The 23935-nt window shown below is 38.0% G+C and overlaps 1 pseudogene; it reads right to left on the bottom strand.

The window, feature by feature from the left end:
• LOC114100670 (protein DEK pseudogene) overlaps nt 1–23717 on the bottom strand; it is a 43229-nt pseudogene extending 19512 nt beyond the window's left edge.
• Between the last annotated feature and the right edge of the window lie 218 nt (nt 23718–23935).

The following is a 23935-nucleotide window of genomic DNA, read 5'->3' as shown; positions in this document are numbered from 1 at the left end:
GCTTTTTTTTTTCTTCAGTGTGAAAGCCACAGAACTCTGATTCCACTAAAGAGCTTGCTTAGAAATGTGTACCTCAGGGTTTGTTGTTGTATCATATCAGTCAGAGGTTGTTTTCAAACAATAGGATCCATCCTGGCTAGTTTACACACATTAAAAAAAATGAAAGTGTAGAGTTTGTTAAAGATATTTAGCAGCTGAGGGAATTTCCAAGAGAGCCAGAGAGGCAGATTCTGAAGCTGGGCAGCAAACATGCTCCAGGATGTCTCCAGAGAAAACATCCCTACAAATGTTGCTTGGCTTTAGTAATGCTGGAACCGGCTGCCAGAAATTCTACCAGTACCTGCTTTGAAGAACCAGCTACCTTCACCAAACATGTCACATGAGGCTACCTCCTCACATAGCTCACTGGTGAATTCAAATCTCATCAAGGAAGATCTGCTTGGTAGAACCTAGATCACATGCCCACAAACATCATGGCTTCCACACTAGAATAAAGTCATTAAAATATAGGAAAACTGAAAATATTGAAAGGATGTTCAAAATGCTGGCTACTGAGATGAGAAGTACTTATCCATTCCACTCTCATTGTAAAACAGAATCTGGAAAACTAAAAACAACATGTCTCAGACACCTTTGCAATTATGACTCAGAATGTAATTCAGGATTCAACAGTATGATGCTCTTGTGTAAGATTTGGAAAGTGAAATTGAGGTGGAAGCCATGCTCTTGCTATGTCTGTCAATTTGTCTATCAAGCCTAGTCCTGGTGATGTTCAGAGGATTTTTGGTTTGGTTTTGGAGAATTTCTTTTTTCTATTTTTGAGATTGTTTCTGCCACAATCCGGCTGGGCAAAATAACCGGGAGGTGACAAGCAACTTGAAGGTTGAAGCAGGAACTGCTTTATTGAGGGAAAACCCAGTGGGAACTCAAGGTAGCGAGCACCCAAGGTAGCGGAAACCGCTTTATTGAGGAACAGCAGAGGTATATATACCTAACTGATTACACATAGCTTGACTCAGTTAGCATCATCTAGATACAGCAGTCAGCCAATAAAGAATCCCCACCAAATTAATGGCTTGGGGGTGTTGCCTTACAAACCACTCCTCCTGGCAAACTGCCAGGCGCCATCTTGACTTGATTTGCGGTCCCCAACAGTTTCAGTTAAGGTTGCCAGAATTCCTATTATCTACTCTTTAACTTCATAGATGTTAAGAGACAGGATTAGAAGTTGGGTGTGGAGAAACATGCCTGTAGTCACAGTTATGCTAGTCAGCTTTTCATTACTGTGACAAAATACCTGAGAAAAACAAGTTAAAGGGGGAAAGATTTACTTTGGTTCAAAGTTTCAGAGATTTTAGTCCATGGTCACTTGGCTCCATTGATTTTGGGCCTGTGATGAAGGAGAACATCATGGTAGAAGGTTGTACCTGCCTCCAACTGGGCCCCACCTACTATAGTTTCTACCACCTCCCAAATCAATTATGAACCATCAATGGGTTAATTCGTTGATGAATTAGAATCCTCATGATCCACTTTCCCAAAACCCCACCTCTGAACATTGCTGCGTTGGGGACCAAGCCTTCAACACATGAGTCTTTCAGTGACATGCCACATCCAAATTATATTACCAACTCTTCAGTAGGTTGGAGCAAAAGGACCACAAGTTAAAAGCTACCCTGGGTTGGAAACCCGTATGCACAAAACTCAAAGTGGATCAAGGACCTAGGAGTTAAACCAGAGGCACTGTGTCTATTTGAAGAAAAAGTAGGCCCGAATCTCTATCATGTCGGATTAGGCCCCAACTTCCTTAATAAGACTCCTATAGCGCAAGAATTAATATCAAGAATCAGGCCATTTGCCTGTGTCTCGCAGACAAATTACTCAGGCTGAGTACTAAAGAACCCATGGAAACTGCTTCTTGGAGCCTGCTCCTATCAGAACATACACCGAGCACGGAGCGGCCGAATTCCGGCTCCCGGAACTGCTCTGGCATAGGGCTAAAGAACCCGCGGAAACTGCTTCTCGGTCCGGGTCCTGCTGAATACTGTGGAGGTAAATACCAACCGAGCCTTCATAGGCAGTGGCAACAGGACTGAGACGGGGCTTGTGAGGGCCGGTCAGAACTCACCCGTTGCTTTGGTCACCCGGCAAAGGGAACGAAATGCTGCCATTCGCATGGGATACCAACATGGCAGAGATCTGATGTCATCAGAAAGCGGCGGAGGAGAGAACTTCATCGATAACAGCGGCGACAGAAACAGTTGGTCTCCTGGTAAAGAAAGTGAGTCACAAACACCCGAGTCTCTCTCACTTTGTCATCAAGCCAGAGGGGCAGAGCAGAGCCGCCGCTCGCGCCTGGAACAGGCTCAGCAGCCCGCCGGCGTGGTAGTTACGTCACCCCAATTGGAGTAGGGGCAGAGCAGAGCCGCCACCCGCGCCTGCAAGGTAGGCAGACCTGCGACCGACCTGCAGAACAGGCCCAGCAGCCCGCGGGTGTGGTAGTCACGACACCCCAATTGGAGTAGGGGCAGTGCAGAGCCGCCGCGCGCGCCCACAAGGTAGGCAGACCGCCGCCCGACCCTGCAAGGGAGACTTTTCAACTATACAAGAGCAATATAAATATATAGGGGGGGGGGAATTTTCAAAAACACAACAGTTTCACCAAGCAGAAAGAAACGTAAGCAGTATGAAAAGACAAGGAAAGAAAGGACCACAAGCAATGCAGGTCAACTCAACTTTAGAAGAGGTAACAGCTGCAGCAGATGGAATGTCAGATAAAGAATTCAGGATATACGTGCTTCAGATGATCTGGAGTATCAAGGAAGACATTAGACAGCAAAATCAGACAATGAAAGATCACTTCGACAATGAATTACACAAACAAATCCAGGAAGCAAAAGATCAACTATACAGGGAGATAGAGGTTATAAAAAACAAACAAACAGAAATCCTAGAAATGCAGGAAGCAATAAACCAACTTAAAAACTCAATTGAGAATACTACCAGCAGAGTAGAACACTTAGAAGATAGAACATCAGACAATGAAGACAAAGTATTTCAACTTGAAAAGAACATAGACAGCTCAGCAAGACTGTTAAGAAACCATGAGCAGAAATATATGGGATAACATAAAGAGACCAAACGTAAGAGTCATTGGGATACAGGAAGGTATAGAGGTCCAAACCAAAGGAATGAGCAATCTATTCAATGAAATAATACGAGAAAACTTCCCAGACTTGAAGAATGAGACAGAATCCCAAATCCTAGAAGCCTACAGGACGCCGAATGTGCAAAATCATAAGAGATCCACACCTAGACACATTATAATGAAGATGCCCAACATACAGAATAAGGAGAGAATTTTAAAAGCTACAAGAGAAAGGAAGCAGATTACACTTAGGGGTAAGCCAATCAGGATAACAGCTGATCTTTCAACACAGACTCTGAAAGCTAGAAGATCCTGGAATAACATATTTCAAACACTGAAAGAAAATGGGTTCCAACCAAGAATTGTGTATCCAGCGAAATTAAGCTTCAGGATGGAAGATGAAATTAAAACCTTCCACGATAAACAAAAGTTAAAAGAATTTGCAGCTAGAAAACCATCTCTTCAAAACATCCTCAGCAAAACATTACAGGAAGAGGAAATGGAAAATAACAATGAAAACCAACAGTGGGAGGTAGGACAGTAAAGGGGGGGGGGAAATAATCAAAGAGGAAAACAAACCATGTTTAGTAACATAAATAAACAAATATGGCTGGAAGAACAACCCATATCTCAATAATAACCCTAAATGTTAATGGCTTAAACTCACCAAATAAGAGACACAGGCTAGTAGAATGGATCACAAAACAAGACCCAACAATATGCTGCCTACAGGAGACGCATTTGATAGGAAAAGACATACATAGGCTGAAGGTGAAAGGTTGGGAAAAATCATATGACTCATATGGACTTCGGAAACAAGCAGGAGTGTCCATACTCATATCAAATAAAATAGATTTCAAGCCAAAGTTAATCAAAAGGGATAAAGAGGGACACTACATACTGCTCAAGGGAACCATACACCAACAAGACATAATAATCATAAATATATATGCCCCAAACAATGGTGCAGCTATGTTCATCAAACAAACTCTTCTCAAGTTCAAGAGTCTAACAGACCACCATACAATAATCATGGGAGACTTCAACACACCTCTCTCGCCACTGGACAGATCTTCCAAACAAAAGTTGAATAAGGAAACTATAGAACTCAATAACACAATTAATAACCTAGACTTAATTGACATATATAGAATACACCACCCAACATCAAGCAGTTACACTTTTTTCTCAGCAGCACATGGATCCTTCTCAAAAATCGATCATATATTATGTCACAGGGCAAATCTTAGACAATATAAAGGAGTAGAGATAATACCATGCATCTTATCTGATCATAATGGAATGAAACTGAAAATCAACGATAAAAGAAGGAAGGAAAAAGCATGCATCACTTGGAGAATGAACAATAGGTTACTGAATGATCAATGGGTTATAGAAGACATCAAAGAGGAAATTAAAAAATTCCTAGAGATAAATGAAAATACAGACACAACATATCGGAATCTATGGGACACATTGAAAGCAGTTCTAAGAGGAAAATTCATTGCTTGGAGTTCATTCCTTAAAAAAAGAAAAAAACCAACAAATAAATGATCTCATACTTCACCTCAAAATCCTAGAAAAAGAAGAGCAAAACAACAGCAAAAGAAGTAGAAGGCAAGAAATAATTAAAATCAGAGCTGAAATTAATGAAATCGAAACAAAAGAAACAATTGAAAAAATTGACAAAACTAAAAGTTGGTTCTTTGAAAAAATAAATAAAATCAACAGACCCTTAGCCATGCTAACGAAGAGAAGAAGAGAGAGAACTCAAATTACTAGCATACGGGATGAAAAAGGCAATATACAACAGACACTTCAGAAATACAGAACATAATCAGAAATTATTTTGAATCCTTATACTCCAATAAAATAGAAGATAGTGAAGGCATCGATAAATTTCTTAAGTCATATGATCTGCCCAGATTGAGTCAGGAGGATATAGACAACCTAAACAGACCAATATCAATTGAGGAAATAGAAGAAACCATCAAAAGACTACCAACTAAGAAAAGCGCAGGACCGGAAGGGTATACAGCAGAGTTTTACAAAACCTTTAAAGAGGAACTAATACCAATACTTTTCAAGCTACTTCAGGAAATAGAAAAAGAGGGAGAACTTCCAAATTCATTCTACGAGGCCAACATCACCCTGATAGTAGAGGATAGGAAAGGCAGGAGAATACAACAGACACTAGTATGGCAACATGTGAATCAATGGATGTGTAACTGATGTGATTCTGCAATCTGTATACGGGGTAAAAATGGGAGTTCATAACCCACTTGAATCAAAGTGTGAAATATGATATATCAAGAACTATGTAATGTTTTGAACAACCAACAATAAAAAATTTAAAAAAACCCAATAAATCATTGTGCATACACATTTTAACATACTATATATAGCATATCAAACATTATTAATATATATGTATCAGGCTCACAAATACATAGGATTATAATGCCCTATATTGAATTGACCCTTTTATCATGTGAGAGGCCCCTCCTATAGAATCATAAAAACAAATGAGCCATTGAAAGAGGAAAAATGAAACAAAAGAAAGTGGAATACAGAGAAAACCATAGTAAAATGAAAGTTTCAACCATAATTATCAATTAAGTGTAAATAGTTCTAGTACTTCAATTAAAAAAACAGATATTGTTAAGATTGGATCACAGAAGCAAAATCTAATCACAGGCTGCTCATAAGAAACCCTCTTCAAATATATAGATAAAGCTAGATTCAAAGTAAAAGAATAGGAAAAGTTATATCATGCTATTACTAGTTGAAAATTGAAGTGACTATATTGATATCAAGCAAAGTAGATTTTAGGGCAGAGTATTATCAGGGACAAAGAGGGCTTTTTCAAAATAAAAGGGCTAATTCATCATAGGACATTACAATCCTCCAAGTTGGAAAGAAACTAATATAACCTAATATAACAGTTTTAAAGTACATGAGGCAAAAGCTGATAGAACTTCAAGGAAAAACTGTTTAAATCCACAATTATAATTGTAGAGTTTAACATGGTATTTTAATAACTGATGGAGCAAATAGAAAATTATTAAGGATGTAGATTACATGAACAAAACTAATATGCTGACATGTTGGCATTTGTAGAACACTTTACCCAACAACAGGGGGTTATGCATTATTTTCAAGGGTGTACAGGAAATTTTTCAAGATAAGGCAATAAAACAAGTGTCAATAAATTTAAAAAATTTCAAATCAAAGTATATTTTCTCTCCACAATAGAATTAAGTTAGCTATCAATAACAAAAATATACTAAAAAGAAATTAGAAATTATTTATAAGTTTTATTTTAAACTGTTAGTTTCAAATGAATGGGTCTAAAGTATTTTTAATATTTTGAATAAACTAAATGAAAATATAACATAAAATATGAAGGATGCAGCTAAAGCAGTAACTAAAAGGAAATTTGTAGCATTAACATGCCTATATTAGGAAAGTTATTTATGCAAAAAGAGATTAAATATAGGGTTGAGTGCTTATGAAAATCATTGGGCGGACTGAAGAAATGACTTTTACAACAATGCTACATGCTTTTTTATCTTTTTAAGAAGTAGGAACAGAACAATAAGCCATCAATATGCAACTGGTAGCCCCATAATTAAATGATGATTTCTAGCAAAACATACCTGCCCCCAATACTTCCTTTCTTTTTCTGTTTCTTTTTTGTAGTACTGGGTATTGAGCCTAGGCCCTTACACCTGCTAGCAAGTGCTCTACCACATAACTGTACCCCCAGTATTTGTTGTTGTTGTTATTTGACACAGGGTCTCACTGTTTCCCAGGCTAGTTTTTTTTTAAAATTAATTTGTTATATATGACAACAGAATGCATTACAATTTTTATTAGCACATATAGAGCACATTTTTTTGTGTGTATAGTCTCTGGTTGTACACAAAGTAGAGTCACATCCTTCATGTCTTCATACATGTATTTAGGGTAATGGTGACCATCGCATTCCACCATCTTTCCTACTCCTATTCCTCTCCCTTCTTCTCCCTCCCCTTTTCCCCTTTGCCCTATCTAGGGTTCGTTTAATCCTCTCATCCCCCCACCCCTTGTAGCATATTATGAATCAGCATCCTCAAATCAGAGAAATCATTCGGCATTTTATGTTTTAGGATTGGCTAATTTCACTTAGCATTATATTTTCCAACTCCATTCATTTACCTGCAAATGCATTATGTATATATACTACATTTTCTTTATCCATTCGTCTACTGAAGGGAATCTAGGTTGGTTCCACAGTTTAGCTATTGTGAATTATGCAGCTATAAACATTGATGTGGCTGTGTCCCTGTAGTATGCTGATTTTAACTCCTTTGGGTATTGACCAAGGAGAGGGATACCTGGGTCAAATGGTGGTTCCATTCCCAGTTTTCCAAGGAATCTCCATACTGCATTCCATATTAGCTGCACCAATTTGCAGTCTTACCAGCAATATATGAGTGTGCCTTTTCCCCCACATTCTCATCAACACTTATTGTTGTTTGTGTTCTTAATAGCTGCCATTATGAATGGGACTGAGATGGAAATATTAGAGTAGTTTTGATTTGCATTTCTCTGATTGCTAGAGATGTCGAACATTTTTCATATATTTGTTGGTTGATTGTATATCTTCTTCTGAGAAGTGTCTGTTCAGTTCCTTGGCCCATTTATTGATTGGGATATTCATTTTTTTTGGTGTTAATGTTTTTGCGTTCTTTATATACCCTAGAGTTTAGTGCTCTATCTGACGCGTGTGTGGTAAAGATTTTCTCCCATTCTGTGGGCTCTTTATTCACCTCACTGATTGTTTCTTTTTTCTGAAAGAAAGCTTTTTAATTTGAATCCATCCCATTTATTGATTCTTTTTTTTAAATTTTTTATTGTTGGTTGTTCAAAACATTACATAGTTCTTGATATATCATATTTCACACTTTGATTCAAGTGGGTTATGAACTCCCATTTTTACCCCGTATACAGATTGCAGAATCACATCAGTTACACATCCATTGATTCACATGTTGCCATACTAGTGTCTGTTGTATTCTCCTGCCTTTCCTATCCTCTACTATCAGGGTGATGTTGGCCTCGTAGAATGAATTTGGAAGTTCTCCCTCTTTTTCTATTTCCTGAAGTAGCTTGAAAAGTATTGGTATTAGTTCCTCTTTAAAGGTTTTGTAAAACTCTGCTGTATACCCTTCCGGTCCTGCGCTTTTCTTAGTTGGTAGTCTTTTGATGGTTTCTTCTATTTCCTCAATTGATATTGGTCTGTTTAGGTTGTCTATATCCTCCTGACTCAATCTGGGCAGATCATATGACTTAAGAAATTTATCGATGCCTTCACTATCTTCTATTTTATTGGAGTATAAGGATTCAAAATAATTTCTGATTATGTTCTGTATTTCTGAAGTGTCTGTTGTATATTGCCTTTTTCATCCCGTATGCTAGTAATTTGAGTTCTCTCTCTTCTTCTCTTCGTTAGCATGGCTAAGGGTCTGTTGATTTTATTTATTTTTTCAAAGAACCAACTTTTAGTTTTGTCAATTTTTTCAATTGTTTCTTTTGTTTCGATTTCATTAATTTCAGCTCTGATTTTAATTATTTCTTGCCTTCTACTTCTTTTGCTGTTGTTTTGCTCTTCTTTTTCTAGGATTTTGAGGTGAAGTATGAGATCATTTATTTGTTGGTTTTTTTCTTTTTTTAAGGAATGAACTCCAAGCAATGAATTTTCCTCTTAGAACTGCTTTCAATGTGTCCCATAGATTCCGATATGTTGTGTCTGTGTTTTCATTTATCTCTAGGAATTTTTTAATTTCCTCTTTGATGTCTTCTATAACCCATTGATCATTCAGTAACCTATTGTTCATTCTCCAAGTGATGCATGCTTTTTCCTTCCTTCTTTTATCGTTGATTTTCAGTTTCATTCCATTATGATCAGATAAGATGCATGGTATTATCTCTACTCCTTTATATTGTCTAAGATTTGCCCTGTGACATAATATATGATCGATTTTTGAGAAGGATCCATGTGCTGCTGAGAAAAAAGTGTAACTGCTTGATGTTGGGTGGTATATTCTATATATGTCAATTAAGTCTAGGTTATTAATTGTGTTATTGAGTTCTATAGTTTCCTTATTCAACTTTTGTTTGGAAGATCTGTCCAGTGGCGAGAGAGGTGTGTTGAAGTCTCCCATGATTATTGTATGGTGGTCTGTTAGACTCTTGAACTTGAGAAGAGTTTGTTTGATGAACATAGCTGCACCATTGTTTGGGGCATATATATTTATGATTATTATGTCTTGTTGGTGTATGGTTCCCTTGAGCAGTATGTAGTGTCCCTCTTTATCCCTTTTGATTAACTTTGGCTTGAAATCTATTTTATTTGATATGAGTATGGACACTCCTGCTTGTTTCCGAAGTCCATATGAGTGATATGATTTTTCCCAACCTTTCACCTTCAGCCTATGTATGTCTTTTCCTATCAAATGCGTCTCCTGTAGGCAGCATATTGTTGGGTCTTGTTTTGTGATCCATTCTACTAGCCTGTGTCTCTTAATTGGTGAGTTTAAGCCATTAACATTTAGGGTTATTATTGAGATATGGGTTGTTCTTCCAGCCATATTTGTTTATTTATGTTACTAAACATGGTTTGTTTTCCTCTTTGATTATTCCCCCCCCCTTTACTGTCCTACCTCCCACTGTTGGTTTTCATTGTTATTTTCCATTTCCTCTTCCTGTAATGTTTTGCTGAGGATGTTTTGAAGAGATGGTTTTCTAGCTGCAAATTCTTTTAACTTTTGTTTATCGTGGAAGGTTTTAATTTCATCTTCCATCCTGAAGCTTAATTTCGCTGGATACACAATTCTTGGTTGGAACCCATTTTCTTTCAGTGTTTGAAATATGTTATTCCAGGATCTTCTAGCTTTCAGAGTCTGTGTTGAAAGATCAGCTGTTATCCTGATTGGCTTACCCCTAAGTGTAATCTGCTTCCTTTCTCTTGTAGCTTTTAAAATTCTCTCCTTATTCTGTATGTTGGGCATCTTCATTATAATGTGTCTAGGTGTGGATCTCTTATGATTTTGCACATTCGGCGTCCTGTAGGCTTCTAGGATTTGGGATTCTGTCTCATTCTTCAAGTCTGGGAAGTTTTCTCGTATTATTTCATTGAATAGATTGCTCATTCCTTTGGTTTGGACCTCTATACCTTCCTGTATCCCAATGACTCTTACGTTTGGTCTCTTTATGTTATCCCATATATTTCTGCTCATGGTTTCTTAACAGTCTTGCTGAGCTGTCTATGTTCTTTTCAAGTTGAAATACTTTGTCTTCATTGTCTGATGTTCTATCTTCTAAGTGTTCTACTCTGCTGGTAGTATTCTCAATTGAGTTTTTAAGTTGGTTTATTGCTTCCTGCATTTCTAGGATTTCTGTTTGTTTGTTTTTTATAACCTCTATCTCCCTGTATAGTTGATCTTTTGCTTCCTGGATTTGTTTGTGTAATTCATTGTCGAAGTGATCTTTCATTGTCTGATTTTGCTGTCTAATGTCTTCCTTGATACTCCAGATCATCTGAAGCACGTATATCCTGAATTCTTTATCTGACATTCCATCTGCTGCAGCTGTTACCTCTTCTAAAGTTGAGTTGACCTGCATTGCTTGTGGTCCTTTCTTTCCTTGTCTTTTCATACTGCTTACGTTTCTTTCTGCTTGGTGAAACTGTTGTGTTTTTGAAAATTCCCCCCCCCCTATATATTTATATTGCTCTTGTATAGTTGAAAAGTCTCCCTTGCAGGGTCGGGCGGCGGTCTGCCTACCTTGTGGGCGCGCGCGGCGGCTCTGCACTGCCCCTACTCCAATTGGGGTGTCGTGACTACCACACCCGCGGGCCGCTGGGCCTGTTCTGCAGGTCGGTCGCAGGTCTGCCTACCTTGCAGGCGCGGGTGGCGGCTCTGCTCTGCCCCTACTCCAATTGTGGTGACGCGACTACCGCGCCGGCGGGTCGCTGGGCCTGTCCTGGGCGCGGGCGAAAGCTCTGCTCTGCCCCTACTCCAATTGGGGTGATGTGTGTACCACGCCGGCAGGCCCTGGGCCTAATCCGCCGGTCGGTTGCAGGTCTGCCTACCTTGCAGGCGCGGGCGGCGGCTCAGCCCTGCCGCTCCTACCATGCCCGCGGGCCGCTGGGCCTGTCCTGCAGGTCGGTCGCAGATCTGCCTACCTTGCAGGCGCGAGCGGCGGCTCTGCTCTGCCCCTCTGGCTTGATGACAAAGTGAGAGAGACTCGGGTGTTTGTGACTCACTTTCTTTACCAGGAGACCAACTGTTTCTGTCGCCGCTGTTATCGATGAAGTTCTCTCCTCCGCCGCTTTCTGATGACATCAGATCTCTGCCATGTTGGTATCCCATGCGAATGGCAGCATTTCGTTCCCTTTGCCGGGTGACCAAAGCAACGGGTGAGTCCTGACCGGCCCTCACAAGCCCCGTCTCAGTCCTGTTGCCACTGCCTATGAAGGCTCAGTTGGTATTTACCTCCACAGTATTCAGCAGGACCCGGACCGAGAAGCAGTTTCTGCGGGTTCTTTATCCCTGGGCCCGATTTATTGTTTTTTAGGGGTTTCTTTAAGGCAAGTAGTATACCTCTTTAACTTACTACACAGTCTACCTTCAAATACCATTTTACTACTTCACACAAATTGTAAGAACTTTATTTTCATCTCCCTCTTCTTTGCCTTATAAATTATTTTTGTCATACATTTTTCCCCATACATGTTAGAAATTCCACAGCACATTGTTATTATTTTTGCTTAGTCCATTACCTTTTTAAGGGTTTTAAAAATAAGGGGAAAATGCCTTTTTTACTTATCCACACAGTTACCATTTCCAGTGCTCTTTAGTCATGTGTATAGATCCAAATTTTTCATTTGGCATCCAAAATTTTTTAATAGATATATTGTTTTATTTGTTTTAATTAGTTACACATGATTTAATAGATATATTTTAAACTCTTAAATACATTATATTTTTGTTTTGCATCTCTTTTGTGGGGGGGCGGGGATTGCTGGGAAAGAAAAGTATATGCACCTTGTACTTACTAAGGAAAGCATGCAGCTATCACTGAGCTACATCCTCAGCTCCACATTGTCAATTATCTTCTTTTTTCCACATATTTTTATTGATGCATCATAACTGTACATATCGATGGGATTTGTTGTTACACATCTGTACATGCACACAATATAAAAGTATAATTTTACCAATATCAACACCCAGCATTCCCTGTCTCCCTCAGGTTCCTTCCTCTACTGATCCTTTAAAGACACTTAAGCAATAAGAAAAATATTTTTATTGATCTGTGAGGCTGCCATTTCCAGTGTACTTCCTTCCTTCGTGTAGATCCTGATATTCAGCAGGCCTCATTTTTGTGTGTGCCTGAAGGACAGGTTTGCTGGTGATAAATTCTTTCAGCTTTTAGAGATCTTAAAATGTCATTTTTGAAAGAGAGTTTATTTGCTGAGAGTAGAATTGAAAGGTTCTATGTTGAATTGTTTTGTTTTCTTGTCAATATTTCAAATACACTGCTCCGCTCTCATTTGTAACAAGAAATCTGCCATTGTTATCTTTGTTCATCTGTATATAATGAAGCATCTTTTAAATCTTATTTTTATCATGTTTTGATTAACTTAACCATAATGTGCCTTGTGCTTTGGTTTAGTTTCCTTCATATGTTTGGATCAATGGACTTAATGTTTTTATCAAAAACATAAGGAAAGTTTCTAGCCATTTTCTCCTGCTGCACACCCATTCCTTTCCTTCAGCGGCTCAATTATACATATATCATTCTGTTTGAAGTTTTCCCATTGCTCCCTGAGGTTCTGGTTTGGTTTTGTTTTTCAGTCTTCTTTTAATGTTAAGCTATCTTGGATAGTTTCTATTTCCATGTTTTAAAGTTTGTCATCCTTTTCTTCTGAAATGTCTGACTTGCTATTAATCTGATTCAGTGAATTTCTCATCTCAGATATTGTGACTATTATAATGACTACAACTGGTAAGTTTTGACTGAATGCCATACATTTCATGTTTTATTTGATGCAGTATAGTTTTATATTTCTATAAATATTCTGTAGCTTTGTTCTGAAATTCAGTTAATCTGATCCCAAGTTGGTTTTTTTTTAGTTTTCGGCGAACACAACATCTTTGTTTGTATGTGGTGCTGAGGATGGAACCCGGGCAGCTCACACGCCAGGCTAACTCGCTACCGCTTGAGCCACATCCCCAGCCCCATGATCCCAAGTTTTGCTTTCACCTTAATCTGGTGGTATCAGAGCAGCATTTAATCTAAGAATAGATTTTTTCCCCATTACTGAAGAAAAACCCTTCTGAATATCTGAAAACACATGAATTACGAAGTTTTCCACTTTGGCTGACAGGAATAGAATCTGTTGTTGCCCCTGTGTTAGCTCTGAATGTTGACCTCTCTCATCCTTTTGTAGGATTCCTGTCCCCGCTGCCCCTCCACTGTTCTTTAGTAGTTTACTCACATGCATTCACTAACCTTTATTCTGGTTAAGACTCAGAGGGATCCTTTGTAGATCTGCAAAGGTCTTTCCCTCCATGCTGCTCTTTTCTCTTGGTACTTTCCTTTACAAACTCAACTCATCTTCTCCCTACACTTCCAGCTGTGTCTTCTCAACTCAGGGACATCTTCAAATTTTTCTTGGTTTCTCCCTCCCTTTCCCAAGGGAGACTTCCACCAAAGCTCTCTCTATACTGTAAGTTGATGCAATCATAGGACACTCCCCATTTCCATTAATTTCTCATTTTTAAGAATTACTTATCATCACTTGATTTTCAATTTTTAAGCTCATTGTTTCTTACATTTTGTTTCATTTTTTAGATATTTTTGGTGGGATGGCAAACTGGTCCTTGATGTTCCATTCTGGCCAGAAATCAAAGTCTTCATTATTTGCTATTGAACCTTGACTGGTATATATGCCAACCTTGCCTCCGTTGGTTAAGTGCTGCTACTTGACCTTAGCCTCCATAGTATCCCCATCATCCCCATTCAATGAGAGAGTTGCTTTCTATGGTTGTATCTTCCTCAGCCTACAGAAAACAGCTGCTACAATACACCAATACATCAGGCTCCCTTCTCTGAGGTTATATTAACTCAGGGATTTAGGAAATGGAGTGCATTTGGGCTCTCAAGGACATATTAATGGTTGTGTAAATGGGTCACACATTAAATCTACTACAACATTCTTTTTCTTGCTGAACTAGTAGGATTTCTTCTTATCCACATTTTTCTCATGCTATTTAGCATCTCAATTTCAATTTGGCATAGATCCTACTAGACTAAGTTTTAGCAAACTAAACAAAAAAACCATTAAAATCACTACTATCTATTTCAACCAGCACATTATTCAAAATCTTTATGAAGTGAGTTCATATTAATGAATTTAATCAAATCTAAAATTTTATTTCTCCCCCTCCATTCTCATCCTACCCCTTATCCATTATACTGCTTATTTCCTGGCTTTTGACAATATAAATTAGCAAAATCCTTATATTGACTTTGTAATATCCTCTGCATATCCTCATATCTGATTTTAGGGATAGATCTGGAAAGTGCTTAATATAGTACATGGGGAAAAAATTGGTTTCCACAACCATTAAATCCTTTAACAAGGTAATTACAGATATTCCATCAAGGAAAAAAAAAACTGTCTTTGATGAAGAAGGAAAGAAGGGTTCCTCCTGTTGAGACTTGGGAATTGATGTGCTCTCAAATGTCCCCAAACTAATTTTTTGTATCTCACTCTCAGTCAGTGCCCATTCACATAACAATCCCCAAACTAATTTTTTGTATCTCACTCTCAGTCAGTGACCATTCATATAACAATTCATATGAATTCAACCTATCTTATAATTCAGCATTACACTCGGAGTTGGATTTTTAGCTATTGCAGCCTTGTGGCTACAACAGGGACAATAGAAGCTATCTGATTATAGGATAGTCTGAGGAGCTAAAATTTTTAACTTTTGACTTATCCTTTTTTTTCCCTTTAAAACTCATAGCAGAAGGGCTGGGGTCCAGTTCTATGGTAGAGGGCATGCATGAAAGTCTGGGTTTGAATCTCAGCACCAAAAAACAAACAAACAAATAAACAAAAACAAAACTCCCAACAGAGTGAAAAGCAGCAAGTTCAATTCATAGTACTTGCATTCCTCAGCCCCTCCCTGTGGGAGGCCACCAAAGCCTTGAACAGATCAGTCAGGTGAAAATTTAGGTAATGTTTCATCACTGTCTGTCATAGGCTTCCAGAATCCCATCCCTTAATGCTAATTGAAAATCATTGCCTTGCCTTCAAACACAGGCATTTCAGATTTCCAATCAGCAAGTCTCCATTTCCTTGAGGAGCTGTTGTTGGTCACCTTTCCAAGTATCAATAATGCATCTGTCAGGGTCTTTAAGTGCAAATAGCAGGATCTATTCTATCAACTTAAGAAGAAAAACTTAAGAATATTAGGTAACTCATAGATTCTCCTGGAGGCCAAGAGAGCAAGACTCTGTAAATAGGTAGCCAGAAAAAAAAAATGTGCAAACCCTTGGTCTTGTAACAGTTTACTGGATATTTGAAACTCCACCTTTGCCACTCCCAAAGATAGGGACCTCTTCAACCACACCTGTTTCAAGACTGATCACTCTTGTGTGGCTGTTTCCTCACATTGCTTACTTCCAAATCCAAGTCCCATGAAGGAGTGTCTGATTGCCAGAATCTGACTATATTATTTTACTCTACCTACATAAGCTCTGCAATTGTTAATTTTCTTGCTTCTACATTGGGAAAAGAGTATTCATAATATGGGAAGTTATCAAAATGCAAGGAGAAGTTCATAGTTATGGGATTTATAGCCATTGTTACCCATAGTGTATACTTAGAAGTTAATGCATTTGTATGTATACACACATTAATTTCAGTTACCCAAGAGCTCCCAACTTTGGGGATCAATGAAAAACTCAACTTAAATTTTCAACCCACATGCTTAATTTCCTTCACTAAGTAAAAGTGTAGATGACGTGGAAAGAAGCCAGATCAGCCCACAATACAGTCTTGCCTGAGACAGGAAGCCTACATCTGGTGCCAAAAATTCCCCTCCCCCTTGGAAATTCCATCACTTTGTCACCATGCAATATGCCTCAGTGACCCTTGCTACAATCTTGCGTACTAGGTCCTCTATTTATAAAACAGAATTTCTGGGTAGGAGAGCCCTGGCAAATATCAAGCTCTCTCTGTGCCAAGATAGGATTAGGGTTTTCTGCCTCTTGGTCATACCAATTGCTCTTAGAAGAGACAGAGGCAAGCGGTGGCTAAAATTATAGTGTCCAGCCCCACCTGACCCCCAGCAACCAGCCCATTATGCCCCCTTTTAGAAGAGCTAATGTTCCCTACCCCTTATGGGGGTCAGGTGGCTGAGGACTGAAGCCAGGGTTCTTCTGATGGTGATGTGGACTCCAGGGTTTGCAGCGGAAGTAATATCACCTGGGATTAAAGGATTGCCGCCTCTTTAAATCTGATCTGAGTTATTAGTAAGCTGTTCTTTGGCCCATTCTTCTACCATCATTCATTCAGGACTATCATTTGATCCAGAGAAATAGATCTCTGGGTTCAGGAGAATCTTTCCTAGTGAGTAGGCCTATATGGAAGGATCATCATTAGCAAGACACATTCATCAAATACCTTATTATCATCTGCTCTGCCAGGACTCCATAAAAGAGAAGCAGGAGGCACAGCTCTTGCCTTGGGGGCACATAACTCAACACAGACATGGGGGCTTGGACAGTTCTGTAAAGGACAAACATGTGGTGAAAAAGAAGAACAGGAAGCAGCTGACACATAGAAGAAGCACCAACTATGGTGCTGACATCAAACCCTCTGTGTTCCCCTCCATCCAGGTCCTCATGAGCTCATCGGGGAGCTATTTGAACAGCCTCCTCACTGCGTCTCCACCTTCAGCAGCTCCCTTCCTGGGTCCACCCTGAGCACACATTGTCTTTTACTCAGAAAGCATAGGGACCCCCCCACACACTGCTTTCAGGAGACTTTCTCAACCTTTTGGTTAAAATTTTCAGAGCCTCCCACAGGATGCAAAATAAATTATAATCTTGTGATTTGCTAAAAGTAATGAAAAGCCATTTATAATTTAGGAAATCTTACAGTTATATTTTATTGATTCATACAGTACCTATGTCCATTCAAAATGATACATATTTAAGTGGGATTTTATTTTTTTTGCCCAAAGACAACAGATCGTGGCCTATTAGAATTTCAGGAATCTCTTTTTCTTGTCCCATTCTCCCTTGGAGTTTCTACTATTCTCAGTATAAAGTTGAAATCTGTTACAATTTAGTCACCACTTATCTTTCCAATTCGACCTCCTGTACTCTTGTTCGTAGCCATTTATCCCATTTGGACAGTCATTCGTAAAGCGTGTGTCTCCACATCCACACTTTTGTTCATACTGCTGATGTTCTGAGAACCTCTTCCTTCCACTCTCTCCCTCCCATCACTAGTTACCCAAACCCTCCCCATAGTTTGGAACCATAACTTAACTGCCGCCCACCATCCCAATAATCTGTGGATCTCGTTAAGAAAACATGGATTTCCTCAGTTCTCGGCTCCCAGTTCCTTACATCTGAGACAAAGCCCAGGAATCTGTATTTTTTAATCTCCCCTAATAGTCCTCATGGACCACAGATTTAGGAAACACCTTCTAGAGCTATGGATTCTAGACTGCTGGATTTCATTATTCGGATGACTTGAATATGTATGCATATACATCACAATGAGGAACTCACTGTAGCTGCCAACTTCATATTTTGCTTAGTGAGTATATTATAAAACATCAGAAGAAAAGGACATTGCCCTTTATGTCTCCAGGATAAAAGAAAAAAAACTTAACTCCATTAGCATTACTTTAAGGAGCCCAGTGCATGGGCATAGCCCTGACCCAAGTACTGAGAAGTGGAGAGTGTACAGCTCACAGACTGGAAGAGGAAGCACGGGGTAAGATTCACCAACTAGGAAACAACCAAAGTCCATTTCAGGAAGTAGTAAGGTCAGAGCAGGAGCTGGTTCTCAAGACTCAGGCATGCCTGGACCTTGGAGGAAGGACGTCATAGAGAAAGTGGAATCCTAGCCAAATAGACTAATGGGAACACCAGAAGTGTGGGGGGGAGCAAAGTGATGGTGAAGGGGCAGCCTGAATTCACATTAGAAACCAAAAGAGCCTGTCCTCTCAAAAGAGAGCTTCATTTGCCTTGTCCTGAGAAGGAACTGAACTAACCAGGTAAAGAGGGAATCAGAGGCAGATTTCAGTATTATCAAAGGAACTCTAAGTTCAAGCTCTGTAACTCTGCTGTGTACTTTCCGTTTAGCCACCTGTATGACCTGAGTGGAAGTGTAGAAGAGCAGAAAGTGCAGGGGCCAGGGTCTACGCCCAATTCTGTGTGGATGAGTCACATGGCTTCACTGAACCCTGGATTCTTTGTCTGAATGTTGGGAGTAACATCTACCTCCTGGAGATGACAGACTTAGATAAGATTTGTGACTCAGCTCAACCATGTCCCCTTCTGTGAACCTATACAGATCCCAGCCTCCTGATCCCCTGGTCAGAAACCATCATGTGGCCCTTTGTGCTCTAGCATTCTACATACCAATTTCTAACCCATCTTTTTTTACATGCTTCTATCCTTGTACTAGACTAAGAGCTCCTTGGGAAAAGAGCTGTCTTACTCATGTTAAGTTCTAGTACTTAATGTTCTGGCTGACTGGCACAACTGAAAGCTAAATAAACACCCATTGGATGACTGAAAGAATTAATGCATTTTAAAACACAGGTAAAATATAATAATTCTTTTAAATAATATGGTATAATCAATTATATATTGTAATATATGATTATCATAATTATTATATATGATTATATGTCAGATATAATTATATATAACATAGTTTATTATGATATAATTATTATGATAAATATATATTATATAATTATATATTATATAAAATATAATATACATAATAATTTTATTATATAATATATAGATATTAACTATTATAATCAATTACATAATATATAAAATAATATATTATTGATTATTCATAATACTAATTCATCATAATTAGTATAGTAATTCATTCTAATTAGTATAATGAATAACTGATGCTTTATTGATTAACCATTATGCTAATTTATTATAATTAGCATAATGAATAATCAATGCTAATATAACATGTAGTTGATGATTACTATGATTAATATGTCAATTATATTATTTTTATTAATATATCAGTATAAATAATGTATATATGTCAACATAGTAATATTATATAAATAATATAGAATAGATTATAATAGATTGTGATATATAATACATATTATATAAATTATACAATAATTTATATCTATAGTATAAATCACTATTAAAATGGAAGTAACCATTTCCACTCCTATGAACTTCCCCTTTGTGGTATTTTCTTATGCTCTTAATGGCTGACTGAGTCTTTAAGAACCAACTTTTCCAAGAACAAGGGAGATCTTTCCATCTTCTAAGGTCTTCTTTAATTTCTTTCTTTAGTGTTATAGTTTTTCACTGTACAGGTCTTTCACTTCTTTCACTGATTCCCAAATATTTTTTGAGGCTATTGCAAATGAGGTAGTTTTCCTCGTTTCTCTTTCAGAGGATTTGTCACTGATATACAGAAATACCTTTAATTTATGGGTGTTGATTTTATATCCTGCTACTTTGCTGAATTCATTCACTAGTTCTAGAAGTTTTCTTGTGGAATTTTTTGGGTCTTCTAGGTATAGAACCATATCATCAACAAATAGTGCTAATTTGAATTCTTCTTTTTCTATTTGTATCCCTTTAATTTCTTTCATCTGTCTACTTGCTCTGGCCAGTGTTTCAAGAACCATGTTAAATAGAAGTGGTAAAAGAGGGCATCACTATCTTGTTCCAGATTTTAGAGGGAAAGCTTTCAATTTTTCTCCATTTAGAATGATGTTGGCCTAGGGCTTAGCATAGATAGCTTTTATAATGTTGAGATAAGTACCTGTTCTCCCTAGTTTTTTCTAGTGTTTTGAACATGAAGGGGTGCTGTATTTTGTTTATTACTTTTTCTGCATCTATTGAGATGATAATAAAAGTGATTTTTATTATGATAATAAAAGTGATTTTTATTATTATCTCAATAGATGCAGAAAAAGTAATAAACAAAATACAGCACCCCTTCATGTTCAAAACACTAGATATTATTCTTATCTTTAAGTCTATTGATGTGATGAATTACTTTTATTGATTTCTGTATGTTGAACCAACTTTGCATCCCTGGAATGAACCCCACTTGATCATGGTGCACTGTCTTTTTGATGTGTTTTTGTATTCAATTGGCCAAAATTTTATTGAGAATTTTTGAATCTATGTTCATTAGAGATATTGGTCTGAAGTTTTCTTTCTTTGATGTGTCTTTGCCTGGTTTTGGAATCAGGGTGATATTGACCACATAGAATGAGTTTGGAAATTCTCCCTCTTTTTCTATTTCATGAAATAATTTGAGGAATATTTGTATTAGTTCTTCTTTAAAAGTCTTGTAGAAATCAGCTGTGTATCCATCTGGTCCTGGGCTTTTTTTGGTTGGTAGGCTTCTGACCCCACTAACCCATTCCTTGGTTTGTACCCAAAGGACTTAAAAACAGCATACTACCAGGACACAGCCATATCAATGTTTATAGCAGCACAATTCACAATAGCTAAATTGTGAATCCAACCTAGATGCCCTTCAGAGATGAATGGATAAAGAAAATGTTATACACACACACACACACACACACACACACACACACAATGGAATATTACTCAGCATTGAAAGAGAATAAAATCATGGCATTTGTAGGTAAATGGATGGAGTTTGGAGAATATAATGCTAAGTGAAGTCAGCCAATCCCAAAAAACCAAATGCCAAATGTCTTCTCTGACATAAGGATGCTAATTCATAATGGGGATGGGGGTAGCATGGGAGGAATAGACAAACTTTAGATAGGGCAAAGGGAAGGGATGGGGAAGGGGGAGTGGGGATAGGAAAGATGATGGAATGAGATGGACATCATTACCCTAAGTACATGTATGAAAACACGAATGGTGTGACTCTACTTTGTGTACAGCCAGAGACATGAAAAATTATTCTCTATTTGTGATATGAATTGAATTACATTCTTCTGTCATCTATAATTAATTAGAATAAATAAAATTTAAAAATTAAAAAAAGAACCAACTTTTCACCTGATAATGAAAGTTCACTAGTAATAATTAAGAGTGTGACAATAAAATTTCCCCTTAAAGAGGAGCTCCTTGAATCTCTGGGATGATGAAAGACAATTTTCTATATGAAATACCCCTGACATTTTATAAAATCATTTGCAGGAAAAATACCTAGCCATTAACACCCCCATTGAACTGTGACTATGACAAGAAATAAATCTTGTATTTATTATCAAGGTGCTAACATTTAAGGATATGTTATACAGGTCAACCTACCCTGATTAGTTTACTTCAATTATCCCACCATTCAGTTCCCTTCCACCCCATAAGCCTAGTTCTAATCTCTGGTCTCCCCCACAGCATCCAATCTTTTACGTGCAGTGTTCAGACATTGGAAGACAACTGCCATGCTTCAACCCACTCTTTTTCCTTTTTTCAAACTAAATATCCACAATTTCCTCATCATATTTTCCATCCTTTGTGTTTGAAATCTGCTTTTTCTCTATGCATATGAAAGATGAGAAGAACTGATTCTTTGGATTGGCTAGAATTTTTCAAAATAGGGTCATAGAAATTTTGGCTAAATAAAATACCTTCTTAAAAGACAACTTTCAGATTTGTATCCCCTCAATTTCCATTTGAAGAAAAAACCCTGGGTTGATTGACACTCTCACAGCAAAATCAAAGCAAACAAGGATTCATTGTTTGAGCAAAACAGCATCAAGTTTATTTTTATTTTTATGTATATATGACAGTGGAATACATAACAATTCATGTTAACTATATAAAGCACAATTTTCCATATCTCTGGTTGTATACAAAGTATATTCACACCAATTTGTGTCTTCATTCATGTACTTTGGATAATAATGATCATCATATTCCACCATCATTTCTAACCCCATGTCCCCTCCCTTCCCCTCCAACCCCTCTGCCCTATCTAGAGTTTATCTATTCTTCCTATGCTCCCTCTCCCTATCCCACTATGAATCATCCTCCTTATATCAAAGAAAACATTTGGCATTTGGTCTTATGGGATTGGCTAACTTCACTTAGCATTATCTTTTCTAATTCCATCCATTTACCTGCAAATGCCATGATTTTATTCTCTTTTATTGCTGAGTAATATTCCATTGTGTATATATGCCACATTTTTTATCCATTTATCTATTGAGGGGCATCTAGGTTGGTTCCACAGTTTAGCTATTGTGAATTGTGCTGCTATAAACATTGATGTGGCTGTGTCTCTGTAGTATGCTATTCTTAAGTCTTTTGGGTATACACCAAGAAAAGGGATAACTGAGTCAAATGGTGTTTCCATTCCCAATTTTCCAAGAAATCTCCATACTGGCTGCACCAATTTGCAGTCCCACCAGCATTGTATGAGTGTACCTTTTTCCCTACCTCCTTGCCAACACTTATTGTTGTTTGTCTTCATAATAGCTGCCATTCTGACTGGAGTGAGATGAAATCTTAGAGTGGTTTTGATTTGCATTTCTCTAATTGCTAGTGATAATGAACATTTTTTCAAATATTTGTTGATTGATTGTATATCCTCTGAGAAGTGTCTATTTATTGATTGGGTTATTTGTTTTTTTGGTGTTTAACTTTTTGAATTCTTTATATACCCTAGAGGTTAGTGCTCTGATGTGGAGGGGTAAAGATTTTCTCTCATTCTGTAGGCTTTCTATTCACCTCACAGTTTCCTTTGCTGAGAAGAAACTTTGTAGTTTGAGTCCATCCCATTTATTGATACTTGATTTGAATTCTTGTGCCAAAGGAGTCTTATTAAGGAAGTTGGGGCCTAATCCCACATGAAAGCATCAAGTTTTGAACAAACAGAATCATATTAAGCTCTGTGATGCCTTGCAGAAACTTGAATTGATTTTTTGCAACTATGTCAGATAAACCAAACAACCAGTGCACACAGTTCTAAGGTTTTTTGGTGCACTGTATAGTCAGCAAACGACAGTCCATAAGATGGATGAATAGCAAAGCCTTTGGTGTGAAGAAGATCAGAGTGGCAATCTTCTTTAAAATCCCTTCTCCACATCTCCCATATTAATAGAATTTTAGTTGGGTGTGTAGCCTCTCAAACAGTCCCTGCTATAGTTTGGATCTGGAATGTCCACTAAAGGTCCATGTGTTAAAATCTTGTTACCGAGCCCATGGTGCTGCTGGAAGGTAGCAGAACCTTTAGGAGGTGGAGCCCAGTGGAGGGAACATAGGCCATCGAGAGTGTGCCCTTGAAGGGGATTTGAGGACTCAACTCCTCTTCCTTCCCTCTGTTTTGCTTTCCCAGTTGTCACAAGGTGAGCAGCTTCCTCTGTCCTGTGCTCCCACAATTATATGCTGCTTCACCACAGCCCCAAAAGAACAGCCAATGAACTATGGACTGAAACTTCCAAAACTGTGAGCCAAAGTAAACCTTCTCACTTTTTATGGGCCAAT

This window comes from Marmota flaviventris, chromosome 9 (genome assembly GCF_047511675.1).
Source record: "Marmota flaviventris isolate mMarFla1 chromosome 9, mMarFla1.hap1, whole genome shotgun sequence".
Lineage (NCBI taxonomy): Eukaryota > Metazoa > Chordata > Mammalia > Rodentia > Sciuridae > Marmota > Marmota flaviventris.
This window is presented reverse-complemented; position numbering and strand designations above follow the sequence as displayed.